Genomic DNA, 18,997 nt, shown 5'->3' on the forward strand with positions numbered 1-18,997 from the left:
CACTCTGGCCTCTTTCAGAAGGCACTGGATGGAAATGTAAGTACACATACCGTGTGGGACATGGAGAGGGGATCCTGCAGATCTTGTATACGTCAGACAAACTGCACATAAACTGCCAGCAGAATCTGACACATTCTACACGTGTCAGACTCAGTGCTTATATACAAATGACAGATGCTCAATGAGTCCAGAGAAATCTGAGCCTGGGATACAGAATCAACAAAGGTCTAGAAATGTCTCTTCATCTAAGTCTTTCGGTAATTTTGTAGCGCCGTCAGAGTAACTGTTCCAATCTGCAGTGTCTGGTTTTCCCAACAAATTAAGTCCTCCTTTTTTCTGCTCAGACAAAATTTCCAGGTGGAACAAAAAAGGAGACGTCTGAAGAAAACTGGTTGCACACCTCTAATCTGCTTATTTCATATTTTGGGTCAGTGTATGTATTCACCCTGATGACTTGAAAATAACATGGTTCCTGGGACATACAAACATCAATTGAGTACTGGTCCAGGCACTATCATATGATCTGTTCCAGGGCTTCCAGTATTTCATGAATTTTGCCGAATTTTGACATGGAGCTTGGATGAAGGCCTGTGCCTCCCTAACACAGTCTTTGATGTTCTTTATCAATGCATCCTTCTGATTGTTTTTAGACAAATTTTGACTTGGTTGGTGTATTATCTAGAGTAACTTCTCCAGTGGAAGCAGCTCTAAAGCAAAGATGAAATGCAAGTCATGCAGTTATTCTTTGTGGTTTCTTTTATTTCACCTAAACTTGCTACCACGCTCCACACTTTGCTTCCAAACATAACAAGTATCCCTCTTTGTTTTATTTATATACAATAGTGAGTTAAAAGACAGTAAATATCTGGCAAGGAAAAAGAAATAGGAAAGGACAAATAGGTGATTACTGTTCTTTTTTGGTTATAGCTGATCAGAAGATAAAGCAAGACAAAAGCTAGGAAGTAGGAGTAATACGGATGATATAATTTTATTGTTAGACCAGTCTCTCTCTGTGTGAGGAGCTCAGGAAACTCTTCAGGAGGCACTGTCCAGAAACTTGCGTGAATGACAATAAAAAGGATGTGAAAGGTCATCTGTGCAGATCCAGGTTTAGGTCAACAATGACCCTGTGTTCTTTCAATATAATAGTTTCCTTGGTCCCAAGAGGCTGTGAGTGACCTGGGACTTTTTTTAAGTAACTATTTGCCACATTGTGCCTTCTGCAGTGACTTTATGGTGCAAAAAAAAGTCATATACCAGTGTGTGATGCATGAATATTTCTAAATAGCCTATGAACCACTTACAAGATAAGCTTGTGGGATGCTATGCAATCAATACCTTTGGAACCATGATGAGGGAAGGCATTTAAAGGAAAATTATTTATACTCAATGAGCCTTGATGAGAATGAAGTTTTTATGAAATGAATTAAAAGGCTTGTGGGATGATAAAGCATCACAACTGGTAACAGAAATTTAAAAATTTCATAACAAACACAGTATATAGTTGTATGGCAGACTGTAGTCTGGCTTAGTGTTGCTTTGGAGTTTCTTACTTTCAAATGTTAATCTTAACTTTGACCTTCCTATCAATTAATGTATTTTGCTTATTATGTTTTGTTCGCATTCCTATGGGCTTTTTATGGTACTCAGTTATTTTACTAAAAATGCTAGCTTCCCACAGTACCCTCCTCTACAATTTAAGTTAAGGTAGGATTGTGTTTTGCATTAAAGATTCCATTAGGTGGATACATTTTCCAAAATTGCAGAAGATAAATTTGCTTCCACCACCAGTCAGCTATGGGGATATGAATAAGTATGGATCCAAAATCCAAAGGGGAAGTGACTGGTTATAAAACAAGACTTACCTTAGACTCTGTGCATGTTAATATTTAGCAAAGCAACATGTCACGTAGCTATGTGGAAGTTTTCAAGTAAACAGTAAAGATTTTAACTGAAGTCTATTTTAAATAGTCTCGATTGTTCTGTCAGCTGCTTTACAGCAAAATTACCAATTTCTAGTCCTAATTATGCCCAAGTACTGACAACACTGCTGTCTGTGAGATAAAAGTGTCTTGTTATTAGAAGACCTATCCACTGTGAATGATTTAATTTTCTGCTCCTGAAATCATCTTAAATTACGTTGTTCATAAGAAAGTGACTGCAGACAGAGGGTTTTTATTTGGACAAGCCTCTATGAATGAAAATTCAAGGGCTGGACTCTCATTTGTCTGCCTAAAGATGCTGTTATATTTTAGGTTCACTTCATTTTGGAAAGTTTGATGGTAACAAAGGAAGACAGTCTTCACTGAAGCTTGTCTGGTGTAGGGAGGTCCAACTTCCATCTCCCTCATCTAGCCTAACAGAAAAAAATGTTACATCCTGCTGAACAATAGCAATATTGGGCTTTCGTGCAGAGAGACTTTAAATAGGGTCTTCACAAAGTTTTAATGGAAGTGCCTTATGCCTGACCGGTGTTCAACTGCTTTTCAAGCTGCTGGTGGGCCCTTCACTAACACATATCAGAATTTGGTTCCTACCTGTTCCTTTTCTGTAGTGGTGAGGAAACCTTTAGGAAAGGCTTAGCCTGTGGTTGGTTCTGCAGTGGCACTGTGGAACTGAACTTCACAGAAAAAGACATCTCTGGATACAGAAAAGGGCATCTCTGGAAGCAGGGAAGTGCTTTCAAGAAGAGTTTGCTAGGTTGTGTGTGGAGAAGCAGTAGCGAACATTTCTCTGCTGGTGAAAAACATGACCCTGCAAAGGAATGGTATTGGGAAAATAATGTTGAGACTGGAGCTGTGCAGGCACCGGTTCTGCAAGCTGCACAGGAGCTTATTAGGAAACATGACTTTTATGCATTTTGTTATATAAAGCAACCATGCAGAGTTTTGACCTACTGTTACAGCTAGAAACCGATAGCTGGAGACTAATTCTTCCAGGTCCGCTGTGTTTGTGCTTGATCTATGGGTGATGTGATACCACTTTTCTGATAAAGGAGAAGAAAAAATACCAAGTGCTTCTCAAATGCTTGTCACAGAACGCTTTCAAATGTGATTTATTAGAGAGTGTTAAGAAATGATGAAGTTATAACCTCATGTCTTATACAAAAAAAAGATAATTTGGAGAGCTTAAATGAAATTAATACTTACGACATAGATTATGTGGCAGCATATATTTAGGCAGAAATACCTGTAGAACAGCAATAACCCTTGGGTGTCTTTAATGCACTCAACCAGTTAAAGATATTAGAAAGGATTATAACTAACAATTCAATTTCTGCGCATGTTCGAGCAGCAGATTACTACTTCCTGTTTTCTAGATTGCTGGGAAAGGGCAGATTGCTGTCTAAACCAGAACATCAGGAAATTAGTGCTAGCAGTGTATAGGTTGCTGCTGAAAACAGAGGAAGTAGTTGAGATCGTTGACAATTTGCCACGAGTTTGGCTTTGTGTTAAAAGCTATGGGTGGCCCTGAAGTATTTTTTGACAAACAGTAACTCAGAATAGTCTGCCTAAGAAACAGTGTTCTTCCTGCATAATGCTGTTAGCAGATTTATGTTGTCTGGCATTAGGATGTTGCTGTTTCTTTTGCATGTTAAAGAGTGCATGACTATGTTTTTTCGATATTTGAGATAGTCAGTGTGCACCTGCTTAACAGCGATGTTATATTTCCTATGTCTTCCTATGTCTTATGTCTTCCTATGCCTTCTTTTAAGAGGCATTTTGAATCTTCCGGGCTTCTGTGTTAATTAATTTATTTCTATTAAACATTGCTGAGATATCATAATTTGTTTTTATTGAACAGAAGCTTACAAACAAATCATATATAGTTTAAAACAGAAAACAAGAACATTCATTCTTAGTGTGGCATCAGTTTAAGAAGTTTCATCAAATTTCCTTCATTCATCTATACTGGCACTCCAAAGCAGATCCTAATTGGGAATGTACGTGCCGTTCATCACACAGTGATGCAGATGCAGTATCTAGGTCTCTGAAACATGTGACTCCAGTGAACACTATATGGGTCAGTTGCCATTTAATTTCTGTTTCACTAATAATCATAAAGAATGCCATAGGGGCTTTTAACAGGCAGTAATGAAACAATGGCTTTTGAAATACCACTCTCAAATCTGAATGAAAATGTCTGATAATTGAATTTAGCTATCTCAAATCTTGGCTTGGGTTTCCTGTGTTTTCCTAGTTACATTCCTCCACGCTTCCAATAACATGGCAGTTTCTATAGAGTGTGTTTGTGTGTGCAGGCAGACAGCTCCCTGATGACACTTCTCTTTTGTCCCTGAAATACAAAGAGGGATATATCACTCGACTGAATACAAAGGACCAATTCTACTAAATCAGCTTGTGGCCTCATTAGTGGACATAGCAGTTTGCAAAATTTAATCAACAAAGATTCACAATCACCTTTGCTAAATATTATTAATTACTAGTTTTCTTTATTATAAGCCGTTTTACATAATCTATCTAACTGCTACAGATACATGCATTTATAGAAGACATGGTTTTCGTTGTGATTACTTTAATATGAAGGGCATAGTGATGGTAGATCTTTCAAGTAACTTTTCAAAATAATTTCCTCACATGTGAATCCAAAAGTTTTTTTATCACAGTTCAGTGGGATTCTTTTTATGGGCACAGTAGACGGGTTTAGAGACGTGAGCTTATACACATTTTTAATACGTTATCCTCATTTCAGATTATTAATAGCTGATATTAATAACTAACTCATAACAAATATGTGAAGAGAAAGTAGACATGTTAATAAAATAATTATGTTATCTTTAGTCCAACTAGTGAATTAATAAGCTATTTAGGATTCATGATACACTGATTCCAGTTACTGTCTGGTACTTCAAAATACTGGTGCACAAACTAAATTATGTAAGTATTACTTGCTCTTCCAAGAAAATTGAGATAAAAGGTACTGAACATGTTGCTGTGCAGCATACCAGTGATCCCAGCTCTGTAAAACATGAAGTACTTCAGATATTTTGAATATTTGGAAAAATAGTTTAAAAACTGCACCTGAGACAAGCAAGGAATACAAGCAAGTCAGAGTATCACTTTGAGATGGAGAAAAGTTCAAAACACAAATGTATTTGCAGTGTGTATTAAAAAGGCTTGTAAGTTTGTGAATTACAAAGCCCTCAGAGAGGGTTCTCACACTCCACTGTATATATTCCATTTTGGAACCAACCCAGTTACTTGAATCAGAACTGGAGCTTCCGAAAAAGTTCTAGAATGGAAGCCCAGCTGCACTGCAGAATACGAGCTCCTCACCAGGATGCTTGCGGGATTTTCCTGTCTACAGCATGATGTTGCAGCTCATGCTCTCCTGTGAGGTCTGGCTTTGCAAAATGATGCCTAGAGATAGGCAGAGAATATATTTAATATTTGTTGCTTTCCATTATTAATGTAGTTAGAGTAAACACCTTTGAAACTGTGATGACTGATGATAAAATTCTTGACTGAATTTTGAATATACGAATTATTTTGAATATATTCTGTTATCTGTCAGACTTTTTAATTTACCATTTAATCCTCCATGTTAATTCATATCTCCCAAAATGGTTTGTATGTCATTGCTTGCCTGATCATGCAGTTCAAAGTATAAACGGATCATTTTCATTAGAGTAAGGCCCCCAGTGAAGGCAGCAGGTTTGGCAATTGTACCTGAAGGCTCAGTGTTACAATTTATGGCTCAAAGCAGAGGGCACAGATGTGCAGAACTACTGAAGTCTGCACCTGGACATTGTCAGTTCGCACATGCACATAAAAATCAAGATCCATGTCCAAATTGTTTTGCTAAAAATAATTTTATCAAAATTCTTTTACCTCCTACATCATATTTACATAAGTGTGATAAATGTCCTTCATTCACAGAGTAGGCTTTAGGGCATACTCATGTTACTGCAGCCAAATAATTTGGCATAATCCCAGTTCCCATTTCTTGCTGCTGCTATTTCCCATACTGCTCTGAACATAGTAGACTGTATTTTTCCATTATGGAAACATTACCGCAACTTTGAATTTTTCCTCAGAAAACACTTTGTGTTTCAGTAAGTTTGTATAAAAGTATAAGGCCTTCTCAGCAGCCTTTCATTGATAGGAAACATTATTTGGCTGTAGCAAGAAAAATAGGTTTCTACAGTATTAAAGAGAGTCAAAGAGTATTTTTTAAGCCTAAGCTTGTTTACATTTCTCCTGTTCAGATCCAAACTGACTAAAGATTTCCAAAATACCAGTGGGGTTTGGATATTGGTAACGCTGGATTCCTCTCCTCTGCTCCTCTCCTCTTACCTGGCCTAGAAACTGTGATCATACCTCTGGGTACGAAGTTAGCACAAAGATTTGTTGCTGTGGGAAGGGCAGGAAAAAGATCCCGGGGAGTCCATTCAAACCAAATTAATGTAGTGACTCTAAAACATAAAATATGCAGTGAGGGAAGAGAAAGGCTGAGAATTTGCAGGTCTGAACATCCCCTCCTATAGAAGTCCAGCCAGATGCTTGTGGTTAGTGTGTAGTGCCACATCTCTTTTTTTGTTCAATTGGAAGTGTCGTGCGTTTAAATGTAATTTATTCCAAGACTTGCTAACGCATCTGCTGCGAACAAATTTTATTCTATAAAAATACATCTTCCAGTTCTGACTTCACATTCCTAGGCAAAAAAGCACATGGAAGGGATCCCATAAAATGGGAAGAGGTGGGAATGTAAATTTGTCCTGCGGTTTTATGTTTCATTACATTAAAAAAAAAAAAGGTGATTTGTAAGCAAGTAATTGAAGTTTTAGCATGTTGCATTAACATTTTAATGTGTAATTTCCATTAATTATAATGTACTTAGTAACATAGCAAATTAAACGTATTCCCATATTATATGTATTTTACATATGTAATATAAAGTCCTTATCATGCAAATACAAATATGTGAAACCTGTGTCCCCATTTTTTCAACAGCAGAAAAGCAGCACCTTCTTTAACAGTCACAGGGATGTACAGTATGTCATATCAAAATATTAGAATTTCACAATAACATAAATTTACACAATTTTCTCATTCATATGTACTAATACAATCACGCACCATAAGAAATTAAATTTTAATAAAAGAGAAAATGATTGCAATAATAATTCAAAATATTCACTTGTTAAGACCAGGACTCACTCAGAAATATATCTATCGTTTTTGATGGATGTGAAATTCCTGACTGATATTCACTATTCCTAAAGTGTGAATTGCTCCTAGTTTGGAGAACCTGACTATGAAAGAGCTCTGTGTGTTTGTGCTGGGGTAAATTTAAGACTTTACCTCCCCAGCCCTGTGCTCTGCTATGGAGGATACACTTCCAGCAGAGTGGAGCCTCCTTGGGACCACCCCTTTCAGGTAACTGGCCTAACAGCATTTTATTCCTCAGGATCCAATAAAAAGTACTTCTTGTTATTGGTGACAGAGGCTGACTGTATAGCCTGATAGATAGTGCAGTCACTTGGCTGAGAATTAACCAACATTTGGGTTGGTTCTTTGATAAATAGTTACTTTTACCTTTCTCACTTCCGTAAAAAAGACTTTGAATGTATGTTTTTGAAGTCAGCTGTGTGTGCACAGTTCAATCCAGAATTGATCTTCAAATTACAAAATTAATTTTGGAAGAATTCGCAGACATTTGAAGGGGTTCATATCAGCTTTTGAACATCTTTTGGAGAAAAAAACATGGGCAATGAGGTGTGAGGAAGAGTATGACATGGTTTTGTTTAATATTGTGATTGCTTTGATATGCTATATCAGTGACTATATTGTCATCTGTACAATTTAATGAAAAATTATGCCCAAACAATATCATGAACAGAAAATTAATGAAAATTCAATTCCCCTCAGTACCAAGTCTCGTTGATACAAGAAGAAAGTGCAACCAAGGTAAGGAGGAAGGCACCACATAGGGGTGAATATGCACAAATCCTCCTGGATGCTGCTCCACAGCTATTGGCATTACTGCTGCCGCCTGTGGATGGCTGGCAAAGACAGCCAGCCTGCATCTGTGTTTGCAAGCAGCCAGACAGAGAGGACTGCGAGGAGCACACGGGGGAAAGCTGCCCATGCCTGGAAGGGCTCAAGGGCGGGGGAGACGCAGGCTGCCATGGGCATGCCTCGCTGAGGCTCTGTGTCTTTGCTCGCTATTCAGACTTAGGCAGAATGCTTTTGTTTTGACTGAACATGATTTTGCATCCTCCCTCCACTCCATTGAAGTACAAACGACTATATGGTATCACTACTTCTACATGAAGTTGGCAATGAATAGACTATTCTGCAAACCGTGCTATTAAAAAAGTGTTGAAACCTCATTAAATAGCAATATTGAATAATATTTTTAAAATTGCAGGCATGCTGCAAAATAGCTTTTTGTCCAGGCAATTTCTTGTTCCAAAGAAATAATTCATCTGAACAAATCTTTTCTAATCAGCAGCACAGTCTCGCTAGCAGTGAGAGCTTTTATTACAATGAAGTTAAAATGAAGTAATAAAAATCTTGGAGAAAAATACCTGAGCGTTAGTTAGGATGATGGTAAGATGGGATGAGCTAAGTTGTAGAACATGGATGGTGCTAAGAAGTTGTGTCCATGTTGGACAACTGCAGTGGTGGCATTGGTTGCAAAATTTTTTTGTTTTGTTAGTCTTGTGATTTTTATACCATTCTTTTTTTGTTGGCAATGGAAAAAGAAATCATTCTGGTGGTACACTTTTGTAGTACTATGTTTGTGCCACACTGATAGAAAAGTATGTTGCACGTACATTCTGGATTTTACATTTTAGTTGTAAGTTCATGGAAAAATACAAGAAGAAATCAGTACAGTGCAAAACATCTAACAAAGTGATCAGAGATGTGGGTTCTGCATTTGCTACTGAAACAGGGGCTGTTCAGTTCAGTCACAATAACCCTGTTGTGCGGTGAAATTCTCTCACACTGTATTTGTATTTCAAATCAATAGCTGCCTCGTAGCCAGGGTTACTATGACGCATCACCAAAGCCAGGGGAGAAATGGAATCTCAGAGCTGAAGTTGGTTAGAAACTGGATAGATTTGTGGTGCATCACCTACCATGGGATATAATCAAGAATATGATGGACCACTTACTTTCTTGTATGTGTATCTATAAAAGGAAATAGATATCAAAAGGTGACGTGTTAGATTCAGACGTGGGTAGGACAGGGTAGGACTAATCACATTGCTAGTTTTGATTTGTTTTTTCTTCAGGTTTTTTTTTCTGTTCATATTTGTTTGCTGCCATTCTCTTCATCTTCCATTTTTTGTCCCTTCTTCCTTGCAGACGCTCAAGGCTGCCTGAGGCTTTGCTGCTTTCATTGTGACATGGCTGAACTTCTCAGGACATTGCATCTCTGATTGACAAGTCAATGTTCAGATTAACAGCTGCTTCTTGATAACACCACGTTGTTGTGCAACTGTTTTGGTTGCCAGAGACTCAGAGTGGACCCCTAAGTGGTCCTATTACTCTTCCATTCTTGAGACCATGAGAGCCAATGGTGGCATTCTTGTTAAAAAAATTGACCTTCCATGAATGCTTGAAAACTTTCCGCTTGTATTTCTGCCTTCTCAGGAGGAAGGCCTTGAGTTTTTTGTGTGACTACCGAAATATGCTTTCCACAGATTTCATTTTATGTTGAACATGGACTCAACAAATGCTGCACTGCTTTTCAAATGGGATGTTTAAAATAGTTCTCAGTAACTTTGCAATATGACATTTCAGTTCGGTACTTATTTTTTTGAAAGCAGAAGCAGATTTCTCTGGGGGTAGGGCGTTATGTGTTAGAAGAGCTTGGAAGATACTTTTTTCTACTAAAGAGGAACATGTGGTGCAAAACTATTCAGCAGCTTTTTAGAAACATGATGAAGATAGTTTTACCTCTCCTTTTTCATCAGAGTTGTTGGAAGAACATCTTGTTTTCTATGAGACCACTTCTACAGTAATTTCATACAAATTTTCCCCAATCACTGATGTTCTCTTTCACTTACGTGTTTTTTACCTGATTCCTGGGGGATGCAGAGGGAAGAATAACGCAAAAAGACCAATGTGTGTACCTCAATAGTGTATAAGGCAGAAAGCAAGAATATGTAAAAGGTCTGTGGCTTTGAGCTTGACTGAATGGAGGCTGTCACCCAAACTTTTCCAGAGAATTACTTCAGTGCCAGGTGTAGGCAGTAGAAATAACCAGCCTTTGATCAGATGAATTTCTGACTTTGGGATCTAGTTTTCAGCTGTAGTCATTTCTTCCTGACTTTTGGTAGATGTCAAGGGATGATACTAAGGACTTCTGTCTGATTTTTATTTCTCGTGTTTTGTTAGCTGTTGAAAAGCAGTGAGATCCTGTATCCCAGATGTGGGGTATGCAGTAGTTTTTTGTGTGTGTTTCCTTCTTTTTTTTCAGTTTAATTTCTTCATTTTACTGAGGAGGTTAGACACATGCATGAGAAGAACTTGCCTGAAAACAAATAAACATAGAGCTCCTAATTACCTCTGTAATCGTTCTGAAAGGCTGTAGGATTCAAGCAGCCTGTAAAGACTTTGAGATACCAGGAGAAAAGACCTGAGAAAGGGCTGTATGCTTTTCACCGTGAGAATGGAATGACAATGGCACTGGTTGCATCAGTCCATCTGCAAATGACATTTTTTAGACATGTAGAATTGTCCCAAGTTTTCAAAATGATCACTGCCGTGGGATATGTAATCTGTATCTTTGTTGGTAGGCAACATTTGAAGGTGCCTATTGGAGATTTAGAGCAGATATTTTTGTAAGTGAACTTTTCTCTATTCTCTTTGCCCTTGAATAAAGGGAACATGTAGCCTCTCATAGATGAATTTTAATCTTATAAAAGCTAGGCCTATAAATAGAAGACAGACAGACAGACATGAAGTATACTGTTCTCCAAGGTATAACAATGCATTTATTCTTTCTGTCTGCTGTGACACAGTTGTTCCCAGCCCTGGAGTTGTGTGAGTCCAGATCAACCCATTGCAGCATTGTGGAAAGCAAACTGAATATTCCTTCCCTCAACAGTGAGGGATGGCATTTGTTAAAAAAAAAGGTAAAATTATTTTTTTATAAAGTCTCATTTCCCTTCATATTTCAAGTGACTTCCTTGCAAGTCTCTCCCAGTCAGCATCGTCAGTAAGGCAGTAAATGACTGAGCACCTTGTTCCAAAATGAGGTAGATCATGTTCACTTCAGCCACTGTGGGGAAAAAAAGCTGAACTGACAGTGATGCCTCAAGTCCCTCTACCATGACAAGAAGTATTTGTCACACCATATGCAGTATAAGTAGCTTTATCTTTTACAGGATGTGAATTCTCACTTGAATTGTCCCCCTGTACTCAGCACTGGTGAGGCCACACCTTGAGTATTGTGTCCAGTTCTGGGCACCTCAATAAGAGAGAGATATCGAGGTGCTGGAGCGAGTGCAGAGGAGGGCAACGAAGCTGGTGAAGGGCCTGGAGAATAAATCTTATGAGGAGCGACTGAAGGAGCTGGGACTGTTTAGTCTGAGGAAGAGGAGGCTGAGGGGAGACCTCATCACTCTCTACAACTACTTGAAAGCCCATTGTAGAGAGGTTGGTGCTGGTCTCTTCTCACAGGTAATTAGTGATAGAACAAGAAGGAATGGCTTCAAGCTGCAGCAGGGTAGGTTTAGGCTGGACATTAGGAAAAAATTCTTCTCAGAAAGAGTGGTCAGACGCTGGAATAGGCTGCCCAGGGAGGCGGTGGAGTCACCATCCCTGGATGTGTTTAAGACTCGTTTAGATGTGGTGTTAAGGGATATGGTGTAAGGGAGAACTTTGTAGAGTGGAGTTGATGGTTGGACTCGACGATCCCAAGGGTCTTTTCCAACCTAAATGATTCTATGATTCTATGAATTCAGCTGGGATGCACAAATACCACAGATAATTTGGAAAACGTCATTATTTTAGTTTCTGTATTGGGCACATTTTCAAGAAAGTACGCAGTGTATGAAGTATATAAAATGGCATATGGTGGGGTGAAGCGAAAAAATGATGTATTTTTTTGGAACCGCCTGCCCAGCATATTCAAGACTTTCAAGTTTTATTATGTGGGCCGTCCCATGCTTCTTCCAACTGAATATACATATGCTCTTGTAAGAAAAGTAATCCACTACTTTGGAATGCCACCAAATTTTGGAGCAAGATCTAAGCAGTAGTTGATAATTCTCTGCATATAAAAGCCAAAATTTTTCATTAAGTTGTTCCATACGGTCAGTTCTCTTCAGACCTTTATGTCCCATGATAAATATGTTCCTGTTAGCAACTGGTTGTCAACCATATCTCTGAGACTCGATATATTTTTAAAGTGGCTAAAAATCAAACACTGACAAAACACAAGTACACAAATTTGGTGGGTTTAGGTCTGTTTCAACACTTTCATATCTAATTTGGAGTCTTCAGGTTCCTTCGTCAGGTGCTGCAGTGATGCTGCACAAAGCAACCTTTCTTCTGTTTCTTCTTTTGCTTCCCCCTCTTCTCATTATGATCCTTAGGAATTGGAAAGTCCTCCAGCTTTCAAGGAGCTGGGAAAGACTCTTATAACTGCAGTGGTTTAGTGTCCTGCCACACAGCCTTCACAAAATCTGCATGCAATACAACTTCTATCTTAGGACATACCAGTTCTTCCTGGAATAAGAAGGAAAAGTGGGTTTATGCAGATTTAGGAAGTCGGTACAGTAGCAGAAATAGAACAACAAAACCAACCGCAGCTTGAGGTAGTCTCTGAGTGAACTGGGATGGCCCTACCAGGGCAACTGCTCTGAAGTTCATGTGGATACACGCTAAGGTTTTTGTCTGCTGTGTAGAAATGCGGTCTGAAAAGGTCATTAGAGGTAAGGAGTTTTAGAGCAAAAGGAATGAGGAATAGATGTAGAAACCAGTTTCATGTCCATAATTTTTATGTCTGACAACTGACTTAAATTCAGCTGTGCTGCTAAGGAAGTGCATATGAAATTATTTACAGTATGCCAAGGCCAAAAAATCAACATAGTGGACAAACTATGTATGTATACCAATACGTAGGTAGGTATGTAGATACAAAATAGAGCTAACTATATGCAGTAGTGGGTTTTAAAGCCATAGTCATGATGTACCAGATGAGGAGCTGTATGAAAAAGGTCAGTGCTGCTGAAGTGCATTTCCCCAAGTGGAAAGCATCTTATTGCCACTACAAGTGAAAACCTGTGGGACTGATATAGCACAAAAATTAAGGGAGAAAGTGCTGTTGTCCCCTCCCAAGTTCCTAATCTTTCTTGTAGTGGCCTGACAAGGACCATGCCAGAACTTCTCTTGCTCTTCCAGTTATGGTGTGACTGCTCAGATTCAGCTATTTCTCCTGGAGGCAGTAGATGGCACTTTTCAGCCACTTTACTTGGCTACTTCTCAGTGCAGAAACGATGTAAAAAAAAAAAAAAATTATAAAAGTGCATTGCTTGTAATAAATGAGTGCTAATATACCTATGAAAATACTTGACAAACAGGGGGTTTAGAAGAAAAATCTTCTGTACTTTACTTTCAAATTAGCACCATCATGGGAGACTGAGGACTGAAGAGAAGACAAAAGCTTTATTTCAGGATGGTTTTTTCCCCTCACAAGAAAAATTTCTACACAAATAGAAGCCAAAAAAAAGTTCTCCAAAGCACAAATAAAATATCCAATTCATCTGCTTTCATTAAACAATTTGTACGGCAGTAGTTCCCTACAGGAAACCTGCTGATGTTTGTTTGTTACCAGTGCTGTGACCTCCAATACCACTTTAAAATACAGGATAGCAGAACAAGTATTTATGCAATGTAAAGAATAATAGTGACATGTTATTAACTATTTGAAAACAGTTTAGTGTGATGTATTTTCTGAGGAAAAGTCAAAGAAAGGTACATTTTGTTCCTAGTTCTAATTAGCAGTGTGTGGAGATGTTGAGTCTATAACAATCTCCTGGGGGAAAAAAATTGTGGGGGGGTGTGTGGAATTAAATGTCAGTTTTTATTTTTAGGAAGTCAGGAATGCCATGTTTTCAGATTAATTCAGTTGTTGTGCGTAAGTAACTTGTATTTAAATATGTTCTATTTTATGGTTTTGTGTCAGGGTTTAAATGCTTGTTAAAAATATGCTCCTTGTGAAGGTAAATGTAAGTAGCATTGGTTTCTAAATGCTTACTCTTATGCCAGAAGAAATATTCTCCATTACATGCAGGTTAATTAGATCGTTCCCTAAATACTATGCTGTGAAGCACTGATTGTTCCCATGTAACCCATTAGAAACATTTTCGGAACTGTAATGTTTTGTAAAGGGTGACTCCAAGGTGAAGTCAAAGAGACTCAGTCTTCACTCCGTTTCTTCCAGGCTCATCCTGCTTCCACAGGATATCTTCATATAGGATGTCCGGCACTATGACGGAAAACTAACTTTGTCCTTCAGTGAGTGATGATGTTTCATCTCAAAGAGTAGGGATTTCCTGAATGGAACTTGCAAAACTACTGAGAGAGGTACCACTCCGTCCTTCCCTGCACAGTCAGATTGTTATCACTGTCACACTTCTGCTGTGAATTCCCCATGACTCAAGAAGCAGTAGCTAAATATGGCTCCTATCCTTTTCTCCTCGGGTCATCTAGGACTGTCTCTCACAAGCTACTTTTGGAAATTGCGTTCTATATTAACATTGCTTCCAGAGGGAAAAGAAAACTTTGATCAGGCTTTTTTCCAGTAGGAAAAGTTGAGATAACTAATGTTTTATAAATACTGTGACATAAAATCTTGTGTTTTTCACAAAACGCGTTCTCTAAACTGCTTCTGGTCCTGAAGGGAGGCATGAAACACCTTCCAGAGATGAATCAAGGAATAAGAAAATTGTTATTCTGATGGGATTCAAAGTCACAGAAGAGGGCTATTGCTTTTATGGTACATCTGAGCCTTCCCATCCCCTGTCTGCCTGCAAACACTGAGGATCATTATTTTTCTCTCTTTCTCCTTCTCTCTCTGATCTCTTCTTAAACTCCCCTGTCCTCTACAGACGTCATCATCTTCTCTTTCAGATTGTCTAGCTCATTAACGTAACCTAGTTAAACTCAGTGCAGGTTTTTTTTCAATCTGTGCTAAACTGAAGGTTGCAGTTTTGCCTGAAAAGTGCCTGTTTGCTTGGTTGGATTTTTCTCCCAATTACATCAATTGACTAAAAGAAAGGCATCTCACTTCAAAACATTCTTTGCTAATGTAGTCATAACAATCTGTTGTCTTCTAATAGAATAACAGAAAATGATAGAATAAGAGAAAATGATAGCATTATTCTATTAAGCCAATCTGTATTAACAGTATAACTTTTATTCTTGAAGGTTTACTTTGTGTTACCACAAGTTATTTTAAAAGTGTTAAGAGCAAACTTTCTTTGAGAAAAGTTGTTTTTGCACATAATTTCAATTAAAACTGTAAAACTATGTGACTTCAAGATGATTAAATGGCAGGTCTTCTGGTTCTGTAAATGTGGCCAAATCTAATATATCACAGAAATAGTAATTATCTGTCCCTACAGACTACGTCTCAGTTAATTTCTCTGTGTGAGTTTTACTTACCTAGAATCAGATGTCACCAGCATCCCTCCTTAAACCTAGACAAAATATAAGTTAAGTTCAGTTTTCTCAAAGTTACATTGTTATGGATCTCAGGTTTTGCGGGACTTTGACCTATTCTTAGGAACACTGAGTATAAAATAGGATACGTTTGTTTTCTTTTTGCAGATTTAGCTATAGTTCTTCCTGCTGTAAGGAGAGGTTTTGAGAAGGACTACAGTGCAGCAGACTGGAGATCGCTGTACTCCTGAAGCCTTTTGCGCTTTGATATGGTAAGTCTTAATGTTTGTCAGCCTGAGTTTCTCTGTCAGTGCTAGCACCCAGCTGCACGTGCTGCTGCCCACCCCAGCCCTTCCTGATCCCACTGCAAAGCTGTGGTGTGTCATCTCTCTGCAAAAAGCATCATGCAAATTTATAGCATTGTATGAATGTTTTGTATTTACCATCGTCTTTTATGTTTCAGCTTTTCTCTCTTCGTAGCTGAGAAAGTATCTTGAGTTAATTCTTTGTGTCTTCACATCAGATAAGAATAACTTATCACTCTTAAAATTGCTGAACATCTTTCATTACACTTATTGGAGTATTTCCAGAGAGAGAGGAGGGAAAAGTGAGATGAATAAATGTGTAAGTACAACATGGCCCAAGGAGAAGTTGATTACTGTCCCCAGTTTGCCAAAGTTCTCTGTAGCCAAAACAGTGTGTAATAAACTTTTATGAGAATTTATGAGCTGCTTTTACAGCACTCCTACATCTCCAGTGTACATGGGCTGAAGCCATGGACTTTGGAACAAGAACTGAGCCTCCCTCATTGCACACACTTGTTGTGTGCCATGAGTCGTGCTTCAAGGTGGTGGATTCAAATGTTTCCAAACACATATGATTAAAAGATGCATGTGCCAAAAGAGTTTATCCTCTTTTTTCCATTACTAAAATCCATCACCTATAAGCTAGTAAATATATTTGAGCAAAGTCTCTCATACTTGATGTGGGAACATTTTAAATGAAATTTTCTTTTGTGGAAATATTTTTAGTCATCTGTAATGACTTGCCAATAGGAAGACTAAACACAGAAATTATTCTATTCTGACCCACTCTACAGTCCTTCCTTCCTTCCTCCCTTCCTCCCTGTCTTCCTACTTGTGATTCCCGCCATTGATCTTTATTTTTAAGCAGCAGAATTCTGGCAATGATCTAGCACCTTCTGAATTTTTAATATGTGTAACAAAAAATATTAGTGGGACTGACCATTGCTTATATCTGTCTGGTATCTACATACTGAAAGATACATAAAGTGGGGTAAGACGCTGTTCAGTACCTTCTGGACTGCAGTATTGAAGAGTGTGTTTGCAGGAATATATCTGAAGCATGGCAGGCAATCTGTATTTTAATATTCCGAGGCTGTTGGTAAGCATTAGTGTTCAAAGTGACAAAATTCATTTTTACTGGACACAAGGCATTGGACTGGTTGACAACTTCTTCAGACACTCCAGGTCTTGGACTGATATTCCACTTCTCCCAGTGAAACTGTGTGTGCATTTATTGAATTGATTTAAACTGAACTTTAATGACTCCATGCAATATTGCAATTATCCAGGCAGTTAATTTCATGGGGCACTGCTGAGAATAATGGAGGTTATGTAATGCGCAAGAATTTTGGTGTTAGAATTAATGTCTACAGCACTCTGACATTTGATGAGGGGTCACTGTAGACATATTGTGGCCAGAAGGCAAGTAAGAAGGTACTATTAAATAATATATATTAGGCTCCAGAGATTAGTGCATAATTATTTTAAGCCATGAAAAATCTCGTCATTGCTAGGAGAGCGTTTGGTACGATTTCACTAGGGAAAACTGAAAAAGAAAAAAAAAGTAGGAAAAAAAAAAGAGGGAAAAAAAAAGGCAGAGAGCCTGTGCTGGACTCTTGCAATTTAGAAAATCATCTAGGTGTGTATTTGGTGTCTAGCAATCATCAGATTTGTCTGGGCAACGCTGCCTGCTTTCACCATGAGGCACACCGGAGAAGATGGGAGCAAAGCATGGCCCCAGCTAGCTCCGCTGCTAGGACAGCCAGCGAGCTACAAGCCCTTTGAGATATGGGTTAAAAAACCAAATGTGATGTTCCAAGTGACCTTCAGGCTGTACCTGTGAGAGTGCACATGGTTGATGGCGTGCATGTGTTGCCTGTTAATGTTTTCTTTAAAAACATGTTGAATAATAGTTACAGCCTCTATTAAGGAGAGCTGCGCAAGTTCATTGAAGTAATTAGAAAGCCAAATGCAAGCCTTTTTGAGAGTTATCTTACATGTTTGTTATTTAAGTGATGACTGGTTTTGCTAATTACAACTAAACCAGATTAATATTCCATTAGAGAGAAAGTCACACAGGTTAGCCAAGTGATAGAAAGATTAGAAGGTGACCTGTGCTTGCAGTAATGTAGTCAAACTAGTTACTTTTGTTCTTCTGAATTTGTCATTTGTCTTTGGGTTTGTGTTTTAATTTAGAACCTTGTTCTAACTAACTTTTCACTCTTTAACACATACTCTCAAATCTCTTCCCTCTCCCTGGCTAACACTGGTGTGATTAACTCTCTCTGTGTCTGGAGCGTTTGCACCTGAGACGATTTTGTTTAATAAATGTATCCAAAGTAAACTTGGTTTAGTGAAAAGAGTGATAGAGCAAGCAATGGGTAGGTTAATTGATAACTGAGTCTACGGCAGCTCTATAGTATATTGAAATTTGCAGTTGTTGCAACTCGACAAAAAGGGTGGAAAGACTCCGTATTAGATTATTCGAGAAAGGACTCTAAGGGCTCAGTATTTTGGAAATACTCGTTCAGTATAGTTTTGCTCATTGACACTTTTTGAGAACAAGCTTCTTAGAGGACATCTGTTGGAAGTCCTCTCTGATATTGATAAACCCAGAGCTAAAATGAAAAGCTACCGTCTGGAATGACAAAGAAAACACATCAGTTGTGGCTGGGTGTGCTAATTTCCCTTTTGCTGAACACTAGAGAATCCATGTTCCAGCATCCAGTTTCCTGATCCCTTTGGCAGCTGGAAAGAGTGGAAATCCCTGTCTGAACCCTGCAGTATCAGCTTCTAGGCACTACAGAACTCCATCTTAGGGCCATACTGTTGATAATAAATGTATTTAAACAGGATGGAGCCCTTTACATGATGATGAATCAGAGCAGCAGATTCTCATCAGTGAAAAACAGTCACAAAGCCGCAGATGCTTGTCAGAGAACTTACTGTGATGAGTGTAATGATCTTTGCAAGTTTCCTTCTATGCACTAAACAACACACATAAGATAAAAAAAAACCCAAAGCCTTATTTGCCACAATCTGTTT

The 18,997-nt window shown here is 38.4% G+C and overlaps 1 long non-coding RNA gene across 1 annotated transcript in view; it reads right to left on the bottom strand.

The window, feature by feature from the left end:
• Positions 1–4,309: 4,309 nt before the first annotated feature.
• The window catches only part of LOC128904976 (uncharacterized), a 61,867-nt gene continuing 47,179 nt past the window's right edge, over positions 4,310–18,997 (bottom strand). Inside the window, exons 4-5 of the long non-coding RNA XR_008464716.1 lie at positions 15,651–15,685; positions 4,310–12,710 (exon numbers count right to left, since the gene is read on the bottom strand). This is a non-coding gene — a long non-coding RNA (uncharacterized LOC128904976). The remainder of the gene's footprint in view (positions 12,711–15,650; positions 15,686–18,997) is intronic.

This window comes from Rissa tridactyla, chromosome 2, assembly GCF_028500815.1.
Source record: "Rissa tridactyla isolate bRisTri1 chromosome 2, bRisTri1.patW.cur.20221130, whole genome shotgun sequence".
NCBI lineage: Eukaryota > Metazoa > Chordata > Aves > Charadriiformes > Laridae > Rissa > Rissa tridactyla.